The sequence below is a fragment of the Oryx dammah genome, unplaced genomic scaffold (assembly GCF_014754425.2).
Source record: "Oryx dammah isolate SB20612 unplaced genomic scaffold, SCBI_Odam_1.1 HiC_scaffold_23, whole genome shotgun sequence".
NCBI lineage: Eukaryota > Metazoa > Chordata > Mammalia > Artiodactyla > Bovidae > Oryx > Oryx dammah.
The window spans coordinates 58,009,665-58,021,895 of NW_024070207.1; the positions used below are offsets into that span (position 1 = coordinate 58,009,665).

General features: G+C 51.4%; 2 long non-coding RNA genes and 1 pseudogene across 3 annotated transcripts; all 3 read left to right on the forward strand.

Moving 5' to 3' along the window:
• The first annotated feature begins 46 nt into the window (after positions 1-46).
• LOC120881887 lies at positions 47-7,139 on the forward strand. The gene is made up of 2 exons (XR_005725353.1): positions 47-214; positions 6,090-7,139. It is a non-coding gene; the product is annotated as an uncharacterized LOC120881887 (long non-coding RNA).
• A 469-nt stretch (positions 7,140-7,608) lies between these two features.
• On the forward strand, positions 7,609-8,135 carry LOC120881597 (annotated as a pseudogene).
• A 1,748-nt stretch (positions 8,136-9,883) lies between these two features.
• Positions 9,884-12,093, forward strand: LOC120881885. 2 transcript variants are annotated; one of them, XR_005725351.1, is made up of 3 exons: positions 9,884-9,967; positions 10,339-11,164; positions 11,426-11,465. It is a non-coding gene; the product is annotated as an uncharacterized LOC120881885 (long non-coding RNA). The 2 variants fall into 2 exon arrangements; XR_005725350.1 differs by having other exon boundaries at positions 10,339-12,093.
• The last annotated feature ends 138 nt before the right edge of the window (positions 12,094-12,231 follow it).

The window sequence follows — 12,231 nt, forward strand, 5'->3', positions numbered from 1 at the left end:
TTTTGTCCGGTCACTCACTGAGCCTTAGCCAATCAGCATCGCATGCACCACCCTAGGGAGTGGGGCCGCCCTGAAAGGGGTGAATCTGACGGCGTGAGGCTGCAGCCTCGGCCCCCGAAGCAGAGATAGGCTTGCAGTGGCCTGGGTCCCCAGAAGCAAGCCGAATAAGGACAGTGCTTCCAACCGAGAGCTGACAGCTGGCAGAGAGCAAGAGGTATGCCCCGAGAGAAGAGGAAGCTGAGGTTGGTTGAGGTAGGGGTGGACGGGGGGGTGGGGGGTGGGGGCGTGGTGGCAGATATGCATGAAGGTGCACAAAAGGCTGGTGGCAAAGGTGTGCAGCACAAGTCCTCCTGGACATAAAAGGACAGAGAAAGTGATGCCCCGTGGAGAGTTGGGGTCTGGGAGCGGAGTCCTCCAGTCGGGGCACGCCCACCTACAGACATGCCTCCCCAAGGACAGCTTTACCAGCCACCAGAGAGGAAGACAGTTACATTCTATCTCCCTACTGTGGCACAATACCTTGCTGGGCCATGTGCAGGATGAGAAACGGGGTGTCTGACACCCAGTAATCCTGAAATGATCCCTACAGGGTTCCCTGCTTACTGAGAACAAACAGAAAACTTGCAGGCCACTCAAGCAAGAAGGGAGGAGTGTAGTGGAGAGGTGCAGAGATGAAGGATGCCCCCACCCTTACTGTATCCCTGTCCCCTGGGTCATGCAGTAATCGGACCCCACTTAGGGGTCTAAAGGGCTTCCCTTGTGGCTCAGCTGGTAATACGCCTGCAATGCGGGAGACCTGGGTTTGATCCCTGGGCTGGGAAGATCCCCGGGAGAAGGGAAAGGCTACCCACTCCAGTATTCTGGCCTGGATAATTCCATGGAAAATATAGTCCATGGGGTCACAAAGAGTCAGACATGACTGAGCGACTTTGACTTCACTCACTTCACTATGGGTCTTGTGGCAACAGGACATGGTGGCAGAGGGTCTGGAGGACAATTGGTGTCCCCTTGCAAGGCATTGGCACCAGGTGAGGTAATGACACAGTCCTCAAAGGACAGAACACCAGCATCCCAGACACAGCTGGGCAAGCTACTTCCGTCAGCAAGGGAGGCTCTGCGGGACTGTCAGCTTCCACTGAGGGCAAACAAATATCCCAAGTCTCGGTTTTAAGGCCCCACTCATCCATGCAATGGAAGGCTGCACAGGCGCCGGCCTGAAGCCTGATTCTGGGGGAGGTCGCTGAGGTGACCACACCCGGACTGCCCACTCGAGGATCCCCCTGGACAGCTAGGGAGCCCGCACCCACACGAAGACAATTACCTCTGGCGAGCTGACTGCCAGGCTGTGACAGTGCAGGAGTGGCCGAGAGGAGCTACCCCACGCCCAAGGCCAGGGGTGGCGGCTGAGAGGAGCAACCCCACGTCCAAGGAGCAGTGGCTGTGCAGGTGCAGGAGGGCCAAGAGGAGCTATTCCACGTTCAAGGTCAGGAGGGGCAGCGGTGAAGAGATACCCCTCGTCCAAGGTAAGGAGCAGCGGCTGTGCTTTGCTGGAGCAGCCATGAAGAGATACCCCACGTCCAAGGTAAGAGAAACCCAAGTAAGACAGTAGGTGTTGAACGCATGTACACCTGTGGTGGATTCATGTCAATCTATGCCAAAACCAATACAGAATTGTAAAGTAAAAATTAAAAATTAATTAATTAATTAATTTAAAAAAATAAATAAATAAACTGTAAATGCAGCAAAAAAAAAAAAAAAAAGACAGTAGGTGTTGCGAGAGGGCATCAGAGGGCAGACACACTGAAACCATACTCACAGAAAACTAGTCATTCCAATCACACGGACCACAGCCTTGTCTAACTCAATGAAACTAAGCCATGCCGTGTGGGGCCACCCAAGATGGGGTGGGTCATGGTGGAGAGGTCTGACAGAATGTGGTCCACTGGAGAAGGGAATGGCAAACCACTTGAGTATTCTTGCCTTGAGAACCCCATGAACAGTATGAAAAGGCAAAATGATAGGATACTGAAAGAGGAACTCCCCAGGTCAGTAGGTGCCCAATATGCTACTGGAGATCAGTGGAGAAATAACTCCAGAAAGAATGAAGGGATGGAACCAAAGCAAAAACAATACCCAGTTGTGAATGTGACTGGTGATAGAAGCAAGGTCCGATGCTGTAAACAGCAATATTGCATAGGAACCTGGAATGTTAGGTCCATGAATCAAGGCAAATTGGAAGTGGTCAAACAGATGGCAAGAGTGAACGTCGACATTCTAGGAATCAGCCAACTAAAATGGACTGGAATGGGTGAATTTAACTCAGATGACCATTATATCTACTACTGTGGGCAGGAATCCCTTAGAAGAAATGGAGTAGCCATCATGGTCAACAAAAGAGTCCGAAACGCAGTACTTAGATGCAATCTCAAAAATGACAGAATGATCTCTGTTCATTTGCAAGGCAAACCATTCAATATCACGGTAATCCCAGTCTATATCCCAACCCGTAACACTGAAGAAGCTTAAGTTGAATGGTTCTATGAAGATGTACAAGACCTTTTAGAACTAACACCCAAAAAAGATGTCCTTTTCATTATAGGGGACTGGAATGCAAAAGTAGGAAGTCAAGAAACACCTGGAGTAACAGGCAAATTTGGCCTTGGAATGCGGAATGAAGCAGGGCAAAGGCTAATAGAGTTTTGCCAAGAGAACGCACTGGTCATAGCAAACACCCTCTTCCAACAACACAAGAGAAGACTCTACACATGGACACCACCAGCTAGTCAACACCAAAATCAGATTGATTATATTCTTTGCAACCAAAGATGGAGAAGCTCTATACAGTCAGCAAAAACAAGACCAGGAGCTGACTGTGGCTCAGATCATGAACTCCTTATCGCCAAATTCAGACTTAAATTGAAGAAAGTAGGGAAAACCACTAGACCATTCAGGTATGACCTAAATCAAATCCCTTATGATTATACAGTGGAAGTGAGAAATAGATTTAAGGGACTAGATCTGATAGATAGAGTGCCTGACGAACTATGGACAGAGGTTCATGACATTGTACAGGAGACAGGGATCAAGATCATCCCCATGGAAAAGAAATGCAAAAAAGCAAAGTGGCTGTCTGGGGAGCCCTTACAAATAGCTGTGAAAAGAAGAGAAGCGAAAAGCAAAGGAGAAAAGGAAAGATATAGCATTTGAATGCAGAGTTCCAAAGAATAGCAAGGAGAGATAAGAAAGCCTTCCTCAGTGATCAATGCCAAGAAATAGAGGAAAACCCAGACTGGGAAAGACTAGAGATCTCTTCAAGAAAATTAGAGATACCAAGGGAACATTTCATGCAAAGATGGGCTCAATAAAGGACAGAAATGGTATGGACCTAACAGAAGCAAAAGATATTAAGAAGAGGTGGAAAGAATACACAGAACTGTACCAAAAAATCCTCACGACCAAGATAATCACAATGGTGTGATAACTCACCTACAGCCAGACATCCTGGAATGTGAGGTCAAGTGGGCCTTGAAAGCATCACTACAAACAAAGCTAGTGGAGGTGATGGAATTCCAGTTGAGCTATTTCAAATCCTGAAAGATGATGCTGTGAAAGTGCTACACTCAATATGCCAGCAAATTTGGAAACCTCAGCAGTGGCCACAGGACTGAAAGAGGTCAGTTTTCATTCCAGTCCCAAAGAAAGGCAATGCCAAAGAATGCTCAAACTACTGCACAGTTGCACTCATTTCACATGCTAGTAAAGTAATGCTCAAATTCTCCAAGCCAGGCTTCAGCAGTACGTGAACCGTGAAGTTCCAGATGTTCAAGCTGGTTTTAGAAAAGGCAGAGGAACCAGAGATCAAATTGCCAACATCCGCTGGATCATGAAAAAAAGGAAGAGAGTTCCAGAAAAACATCTATTTCTGCTTTATTGACTATGCCAAAACCTTTGACTGTGTGGATCACAATAAACTGTGGAAAATTCTGAAAGAGATGGGAATACCAGACCACCCGACCTGCCTCTTGAGAAACCTGTATGCAGGTCAGGAAGCAGCAGTTCGAACTGGACATGGAACAACAGACTGGTTCCAAATAGGAAAAGGAGTACGTCAAGGCTGTATATTGTCACCCTGCTCATTTAACTTATATGCAGAGTTAATGAGAAATGCTGGGCTGGAAGAAGCACAAGCTGGAATCAAGATTCCCAGCAGAAATATCAATAACCTCAGATATGCAGATGACACCACCCTTATGGCAGAAAGTGAAGAGGAACTCAAAAGCCTCTTGATGAAAGTGAAAGAGGAGAGTGAAAAAGTTGGCTTAAAGCTCAACATACAGAAAACAAAGATCATGGCATCTGGTCCCATCACTTCATGGGAAGTAGATGGGGAAACAGTGGAAACAGTGTCAGACTTTATTTTTTTGGGCTCCAAAATCACTGCAGATGGTGACTGCAGCCATGAAATTAAAAGATGCTTACTCCTTGGAAGGAAAGTTATGACCAACCTAGATAGCATATTCAAAAGTAGAGACATTACTTTGCCAACTAAGGTCCATCTAGTCAAGGCTATGGTTTTTCCAGTGGTCATGTATGGATGTGAGAGTCGGACTGTGAAGAAAGCTGAGCACCAAAGAATTAATGCTTTTGAAGTGTGGTGTTGGAGAAGACTCTTGAGAGTCCCATGGACTGCAAGGAGATCCAACCAGTCCATTCTAAAGGAGATCAATCCTGGGTGTTCTTTGGAAGGACAGATGCTAAAGCTGAAACTCCAGTACTTTGGCCACCTCATGCGAAGAGTTGACTCATTGGAAAAGACTCTGATGCTGGGAGGGATTGGGGGCGGGAGGAGAAGGGGACGACAGAGGATGAGATGGCTGGATGGCATCACGGACTCGATGGACGTGAGTCTGAGTGAACTCCGGGAGTTGGTGATGGACAGGGAGGCCTGGCGTGCTGCGATTCATGGGGTCACAAAGAGTTGGACACGACTGAGCGACTGAACTGAACTGAACTGACATCCACGCAGTGCCCTGCCTTTCACCTAGGAAATGCAGAGAGGCTGGGAATTCAAGCGACCTGGGCATTCTGCAACTGACATGGTGGAATGCTGTGTTTGATTTCCAGCCCTGTCAGCCCTGCAGGCACGGGAATTAGCAGGCTGCCATGGAAGAGCTGTGGCTGTCATCCTGTGACTTGAGCCGAGAGGTAAGGCAGGTGTTCTTGTCAGTTTCCTCCCAGGGACACTGCAGTCACCGCACAGCCCAGCCTTGGTTCCCGGCGTTCCCTCCATGACAGTTCAGGGTAGCAGCCACTCTGGCTCCTCAGGCACTTGCTGCCCTTGGCCCTTCACCCCAGTCGAGTGCGGGGGCAGCATGGTGACTGCTGAGACTCCCGCAGGTCATGAGAACCTCGAACACAGGTGGTCACTCAGGGATGGCTTGGAGGGCTGAAGGCACGCAGCGAATACAGGAAGCAGCTGCCGCCCCAGACCCAGGGCAAGAAGGGAAGGGGTTGACGTCATCGGAAGCCCAGAAGCCAGGATGAGGGGCCACGAAGACTGGGCCATCTCTCCTCAAGGTCACTGCCTTGTCATCTTCCACCTGTGGTTTGATTCATCAGCTGAGATTTTTATTTCAAAGACTGTGGTTTTGTTTCTAATGTCTAAAGTTATTTTTTAGTTTTAAATTCTGCCTAGACTTTTAGAATTCATCTTATCTTTTTGATTCCTTCTTGTGTATCTACTTTTTAAAGTTTATTTTTAATTGGAGGATAACTGCTTTACAATACTGTGATGGTTTCTGTTGTACATCAACATGGATCAGCCATAGGTATACATATGTCCGCCTCCCTCTTGAACCTCCCTCCCACCTCCCACCGTGTGTGTCTCTTTTGGTGTGTCTCGGAGGCTAGTGAAGATCTGGGGAGTTGCAGTAGCCTTCTATCACAGGAATGCAGATGACTGGTAAATATCCATGAGAACCGCTCTCTGATCTCATGAGAATTCAAAGGTACTGTCAGTCTGTTTCAAAGTCCCCCCGATTAGGCACAAGAGTACAGGTGTTTCTCTTTCTCACCCCCTTCCTTTATAGACTGGTCCAAGGACCGGGGATATTTAGTGGGACTCACCTCCGATGCTTTTAAGACAAGCTGATCTGCAATACGATGCCCCAGGAACCTCCTTGGGAGCCAAATGGAGAGCGTAGCTTGCAAAAGGGCTTCCCTGAGAGCTCAGTTGGTAAAAAATCTACATGCAATGCAGGTGACCTGGGTTCGATCCCTGGGTTGGGAAGATCCCCGGGAGAAGGGAAGAGCTACCCACTCCAGTATTCTGGCCCGGAGAATTCCATGGACTGAGTCACACAGAGTTGGACATGACTAAGAGACTTTCACTTCACTTCACATCCTGCAAAAGGAGGTCAGGCTTAGAGGCCAATGTCCCTACCCAACCCTCCCTCCTGCTAGCTAGAGATTCAAAACAAGCTGCTCAAGCCTTCGTGTCCTCATTTGCTCATCTGGAGAAGGGGGTGACATGCTACCAACTTCCTAGAGCCGCCACAAGGCTGGGATGGATGAGTCCAGGCACGTAGCAGACACTCCCAGCCCGTACCGAAAATTATATCATCTGTCCTCTGACAGTGACACCCTGGGGATGTAACAGGGCCACTCCTCTCTCTGAGGGACCTGCCAGCATTCCATGAGGATGGGTGGTGTCTTCAACATGAGATAGCAGACCGGTCTTCAGCCGGCCCTCTGGGAGTCCTGAGTGGGAAGCCAGGGGTGAGGCGTCCCTTTTAGGAGCATTCGCTCTGCCAGGAGCCCGGCAGTATGACCACAGTGCCGTGGGTCGGGGGGAGCCTCCCTCAGCCAGTGGTTTGTTGAACCCCAAGGTGTGTGGCAGAGGGATGGAAGCCCCTGCTTGTAGATGATGGGGACTGGTTCTCCTGCTCACTCAGACGCATGCTGGGATGGACCTAGTTCCTTTTACAGCCTTGTCCCTCCTTCTTATTATGCAGGTGACCTTTCAAGAGCAATGGTTTTAGGTGGATTCTCAGTTCTTATTTGTGCTTTCCCCATGGATCTGGATTGCTCACCTGCGGGCCACCTATGTATTTAAATAATATAATACACTCTTCTCAGTACGTGATTTCTCGTCTTTTCCCCAACTGACCTGGCATCCCAGGAGGGGCTGGGTGTCTGAGAGGCACTAGCCGCAGGCCCAGCCTACCTAGCCTGAGATCATAGGACCACCCCCCCCCACACACACACACAGTAGTGGGGCCAGCAGGACAGCAAGAATCAGCCAGCCTGGGTCCACGAAGCATTGGGTGAGGGAACTTAGAAATTCTGCCGAGTCACATGACTCTCCTCACTTGAGGCAGGGCAACTTTGTGCCCAAGATACACAACCCAGAAATCATCAATCTGGAGTTTAATAATACTTTGGTCACATAAAATTGTGTAACTTCTTGACAGCCAAAACCAGCCAGCCTAGTCTTTTGAGACAAGAGATGGGAATCCCGAAGCAGTCCAGTGGTTAAGACACCATGCTTCCACTGCAGGGGCCGGGCTTGGTTCAATTCTTGGTCTAGGAACTAAGATCTGGCATGCCATGCTGTGCAGCCAAAAAAGAGAGATCCCTTTCTTCTGCGGCCCCTAAGGTGCTTGGTCCTCTGAGAAGCCAAGGCCGTTTTGGGATGAGGCCCTCACTTCATCTCGCGACTGGCACTGAGCCAGCAGCCCCACCGAGCACTCACCCGCACTGTGGCTTCTGTCTCGGAGCTTCCTTGCACCTACTCAGCCCTCATTCTGCCCAGTGAGGTGATGGTCACAGAGGATAAGACCAGTGCCCTCGTTAAAACAGCCAGTGTAAATGTTGACCCTTTCTGGCCAGGCTTGTCTGTAAAGGCTTTGGCCGGTGTCAGCATCGGCAGCTTCATCTGCCATGTGGGGGCTGGTGGACCTGTCCCAACAACTGGTGCTGCACCACCATAAGGTCCTGCCCCCTCCACCACTGCTGCCCCAGCTGAGAAGAAGAAAGAAAGAAAAAAGAATCTGAAGACTCTGAATGACATGAGCTTTGCTCTTTTTGACTAAACCTCTGTAGTAACTTCCCTGGTGGCTCAGATGGTAAAGTGTCTGCCTACAACGTGGGAGACCCAGGTTCGATCCCTGGGTCAGGAAGATCCCCTGGAGAAGGAAATGGCAACCCTCTCCAGTACTCTTGCCTGGAAAATCCCGTGGATGGAGGATCCTGGTAGGCTACAGTTCATGGAGTCACAAAAAATCAGACACGACTGAGCAACTTCACTCACTTTAGTAACATATTCAATAAGAAACTGAGCTCTTTAGAGAGAGACTGAGAGAAAATCTCTGCAACATATGGAACACAGGGCTAACAGCCCTGCTATATGCCGATCAGGGTCTTTTGGGGAGGCAACTGCTTAGTATCAATAAACATGGTAAATGCCCATAGGTTTTGACCTGGTAGTTCCACTTAAAGGTAGTATCTATCCTGAGGGAGATTTACAAATCTTCAGAGGTGCTAACAAACAAGAAGAACAGAAAAAGTAATACTACATCAGTTGGGGATTTGTTATGTAAACTATTGTACATGTGTTCTGTTCAATACCTTGAGCTAGACTTTTGTGTAGTGACAAGGAAGGCTTTTGCAGATATATTATTGCTAGTTAAAATCACACTGAATATACAGGGTGTGTGTTTTTTTAACCTGAGTGAGGAACTATGTAGGTGACCCCATAGAAGAATATAGTTAGAGGTGAGAAACAGAATTGTTAACAGTCTTGCCTAAAACAATGTTTTGTAAAAATCTTCAATTATGTGCTTTAAAAATATCCACGGTGGTAAGGTAAAATGGTCCAGCCACAGTGGAATGCAAATTGGCAGTTTCTTCTAAGGCTAATCGACCACTTCCTTAGGACACAGCACTTGCACTGCTGGGCATTCATGCCAATGAAATGGAAAATTCTGACCACAGGAAAGCCTGGATACAAATGTTCAAAGCAGATTTTTTTCTAGAAACCTAAAAGTGGAAACAGGCAACAGTGGGTGAAGGCTTGAACAACTGTGGCTGACCCACACCAGGGAAGAAGGCTAGCAATACAAAGGGAGAACTGACTGCTGAAACCAATTGAGATGGATGGATCTCAAGGGCAGTGTGTGATTTAAAAAAGCACACCCCGTTATCAAATTGCATGGTTTCATTAATGTACTGACGTGTATGTGTGTGTGTGTGTGTGTGTGTGTGTGGCAAGGTATGCAGCATCCTAAGCTACCCATCCAGGAATCGAACTCAGGCCATTGGCAGCGAGAGTGTGGTGTCTTAAACACTGGCGCGCGTGCGCGCGCGCACACACACACACACACACACACACACACACACACAGAACCCTGAGCAGCTTTCCGACGGTACCAATGTCATTTGCTGGTGAGGGCCCACTGGCTACGCAACACGCTGATGCTGGTGCAACAACGGGAGGGGCATTTCCCTTAACTTCCCGTGAACTTAACTCCTTCAGAATACAAGCTCACACCAAAGGCACACAGCAGGGCTTGGCGTGTACACTCGCGTGACTCTGCACGGAAAGTCTGGATCTCCCCGCGGGGAGGTCCACGAGCCCACAGGACACCCGCCGAGGGACTGAGGAAAGAGAGCCCGAAGGCCGAGCGGAGGGCGGAGCTCACGCGATCGGCCTGCTCTGACTGGGCCATAGAGGTGCCTGTCACAAAGCGGGACGGGCTTGCTCGGAGCTAGAGGACGGGTCTTCCCAGGAGTCTAGCATGGTCATTGGCGAATCAAGCCGGAAGAGGTGGGCAGGAAGGCGGGGCTCCATGTCTTCCGGTGGGCGGGCTGAGGCGGGGAGCCAGAGATGACCGCCGCGGGGGCGGTCAGCGCGGGGCTCGAAGCGCGGAGACGGCCCCTCTGCTCCGTGTCCCCACCCTCCATCTCGGTACTCGGCCGCCCGCCCTCTGGGTCCTGGGCGGGGCCAGAGCCCCGCAGTTCGCTGGCTTGTGCGCCCTCTCTTGCGGGGAAGGCGAAGAGACTCTTCCCCCGAGCCTAGGGACCTGGAGACCCTGGGGATTCCGTCGGGGCCCGCTCCCGGCAGGACTCCCCCTGATGTACTGAGGGCGTCTGGCCCTCGAGATGGCCCAGGACAGTGTATTGGGGGCGCCCAGGGACCGGGGGAGCAGGGAGGGTGGGCGGCAACCCTGCCAAGATGCCAAAGGGCAGGGTCAGAGGGTCTCCGCTCGGCCCCGCCCTCCAGTCCTGGCCTCTGAGGGCGGCCTTGCCCCGCGCTCCTGATGCCTTCCACCCTCCCAGGGTCTAGAATCTGGCCGCCTCCAGCCGCCCCCACCCCTTGCCCGGCGCACCGTGTTCCACCGCCCGTGAGTGTGACTGGGATGATTCTCTGTGAAGCCCGGATCCTGCCCCCTTCCCCCCGCCCCACACGGAGTAACAAGGGAGAGGTGGGCAGAGCTGAGCCCAGTGCCCAGAAACGTGGAGTCGGCCAGGGGTGCCATGCTTCTGGAGGTGGGGAGGGCCCGAAGTAACAGTCTTCCCCCTGTCACTCGACAGGTGTGGCCCGCTGGGAGGGAATCTTGCCCAAGCACTCCTGTTCTCCAGGACCACCTATGGTTGCAGCCCTCAGTGCCTGCTCCCTGCCTCTTCCCTGGAGGTCAAGGTGAGTGAGCCCGGCAGGGAGAGAAACCTCCTGGCTTCACTAGGAGTGGATGCGATCAGAAACCATCCATCCCAACGCTGGTTCTCATGCTGGAAGGGTTGTGAGCACACCTGGAGGGCTCACTCAAAACCGGTTGCAGGGCCCCGCCCTAGAATCTCTGATCTTGCACATCTGGGGTGGGGCTTGAGTATTTGCAACTCCAACAAGCTCCCGGTGCTGCTGCCGCCGCTGCTGGTACAGAAACCCCACAGTAAGCGCGCTGCTCTAGAGGCCTGAGACTCCTAGGTGTGTGCCCCCTACCCTTCTGCTGGAGTGGCTCTCTGCAGGGTCCCCGCAGGGTTGGGAGAAGCCAGGAGGCTGGTGGCTCTCGCGAGATCTGTGGCTTCCCGTTGAGCAGTCGTCACCCTTCCCTGCCTGAAGCTGAAGGAGGGGGCTGTCCACAGCCCAGGCTGGATCAGGCGTCAGGTTTGTCGAGTTGCTCAACAGCTCCTCACTTGGACTGATAACATCTGGGCAGGTAGGAGGGTGGAGCGAGATCAGATCCAGTGCCTGGGTGTGGGGATGGAGGAACTATCTGATGAGGCAGAGGGAAAAGGCGTGCATGCCGAGGTCAGGGATGGGAAAGGAACATCGGCCCTGAGACCAAGTTGTGGGTCTGGGGGAGCATGGAGACCCGAAGAGTTGCCCAGGTGGTGCTAGTGGCAAAGAACCCACCTTCTGATGCAGGAGACGTAAGGAGATGCGGGTTCGATCCTTGAGTCGGGAAGACCCGTGGAGGAGGGCATGGCAACCCACTGCAAGATTCTTGCCTGGAGAATCCCATGGACAGAGGAGCCTGGTGGGCTACAGTCCATGGGATTGCGAAGAGTCGGACACGACTGAAGTGCCTTAGCACACGCGCACGGAGACCAGCAAGGGGGTTGTCTGCCCAGGAACTGCCCTGACAGTTGTCTGGTCTGCGGGTGTGGTCAGCCTTCTCTCGCTGGTGGGAAGCCACTGCCTTTCCTGCCACACGTTCCTCACCAAGAGGATCTCCCAGCTCCTGGGTGATGCTGTCCAGACCTCCTCAACACCCAGCGCCACCACCCACTTCTTTGGCCAGTCTTTGCCGAGGCTGGTCTGTCTTTGGCTCCAGGATGGCCCGCCATCCAGTTTGAGCCACAGATGAAAAGCAATGCCAGTGTCCAGCTGCCCCATGTGCCCAGAACCAGCAGCTCTGGAACCCCAGCCCCCAAGTACATTCTTGCAGTGGGATCATTTCGGGGGCGGGGCGGGGGGGTGGTGCCTTGATTGGCATTTACCAAGGCCCTCTCTTGCACCCTTTTCCTTTGAGTTGTTAGTCTTTTCTTATTGACTGGTTCAAGTTCTCTATACATTGATGATATGAGCCCTGAGTCACATCTTGGTAATATTTTTTGCCCCACTTTGTCACTTGTCTCTTGACTTGGTGGTTTGGGGTTTGTGTTTGACTAGGCAGACGATCTTAGCGTTTGTGTCATCAGACTTTCCAGGCTCCTCCTAATGGTTTCTGG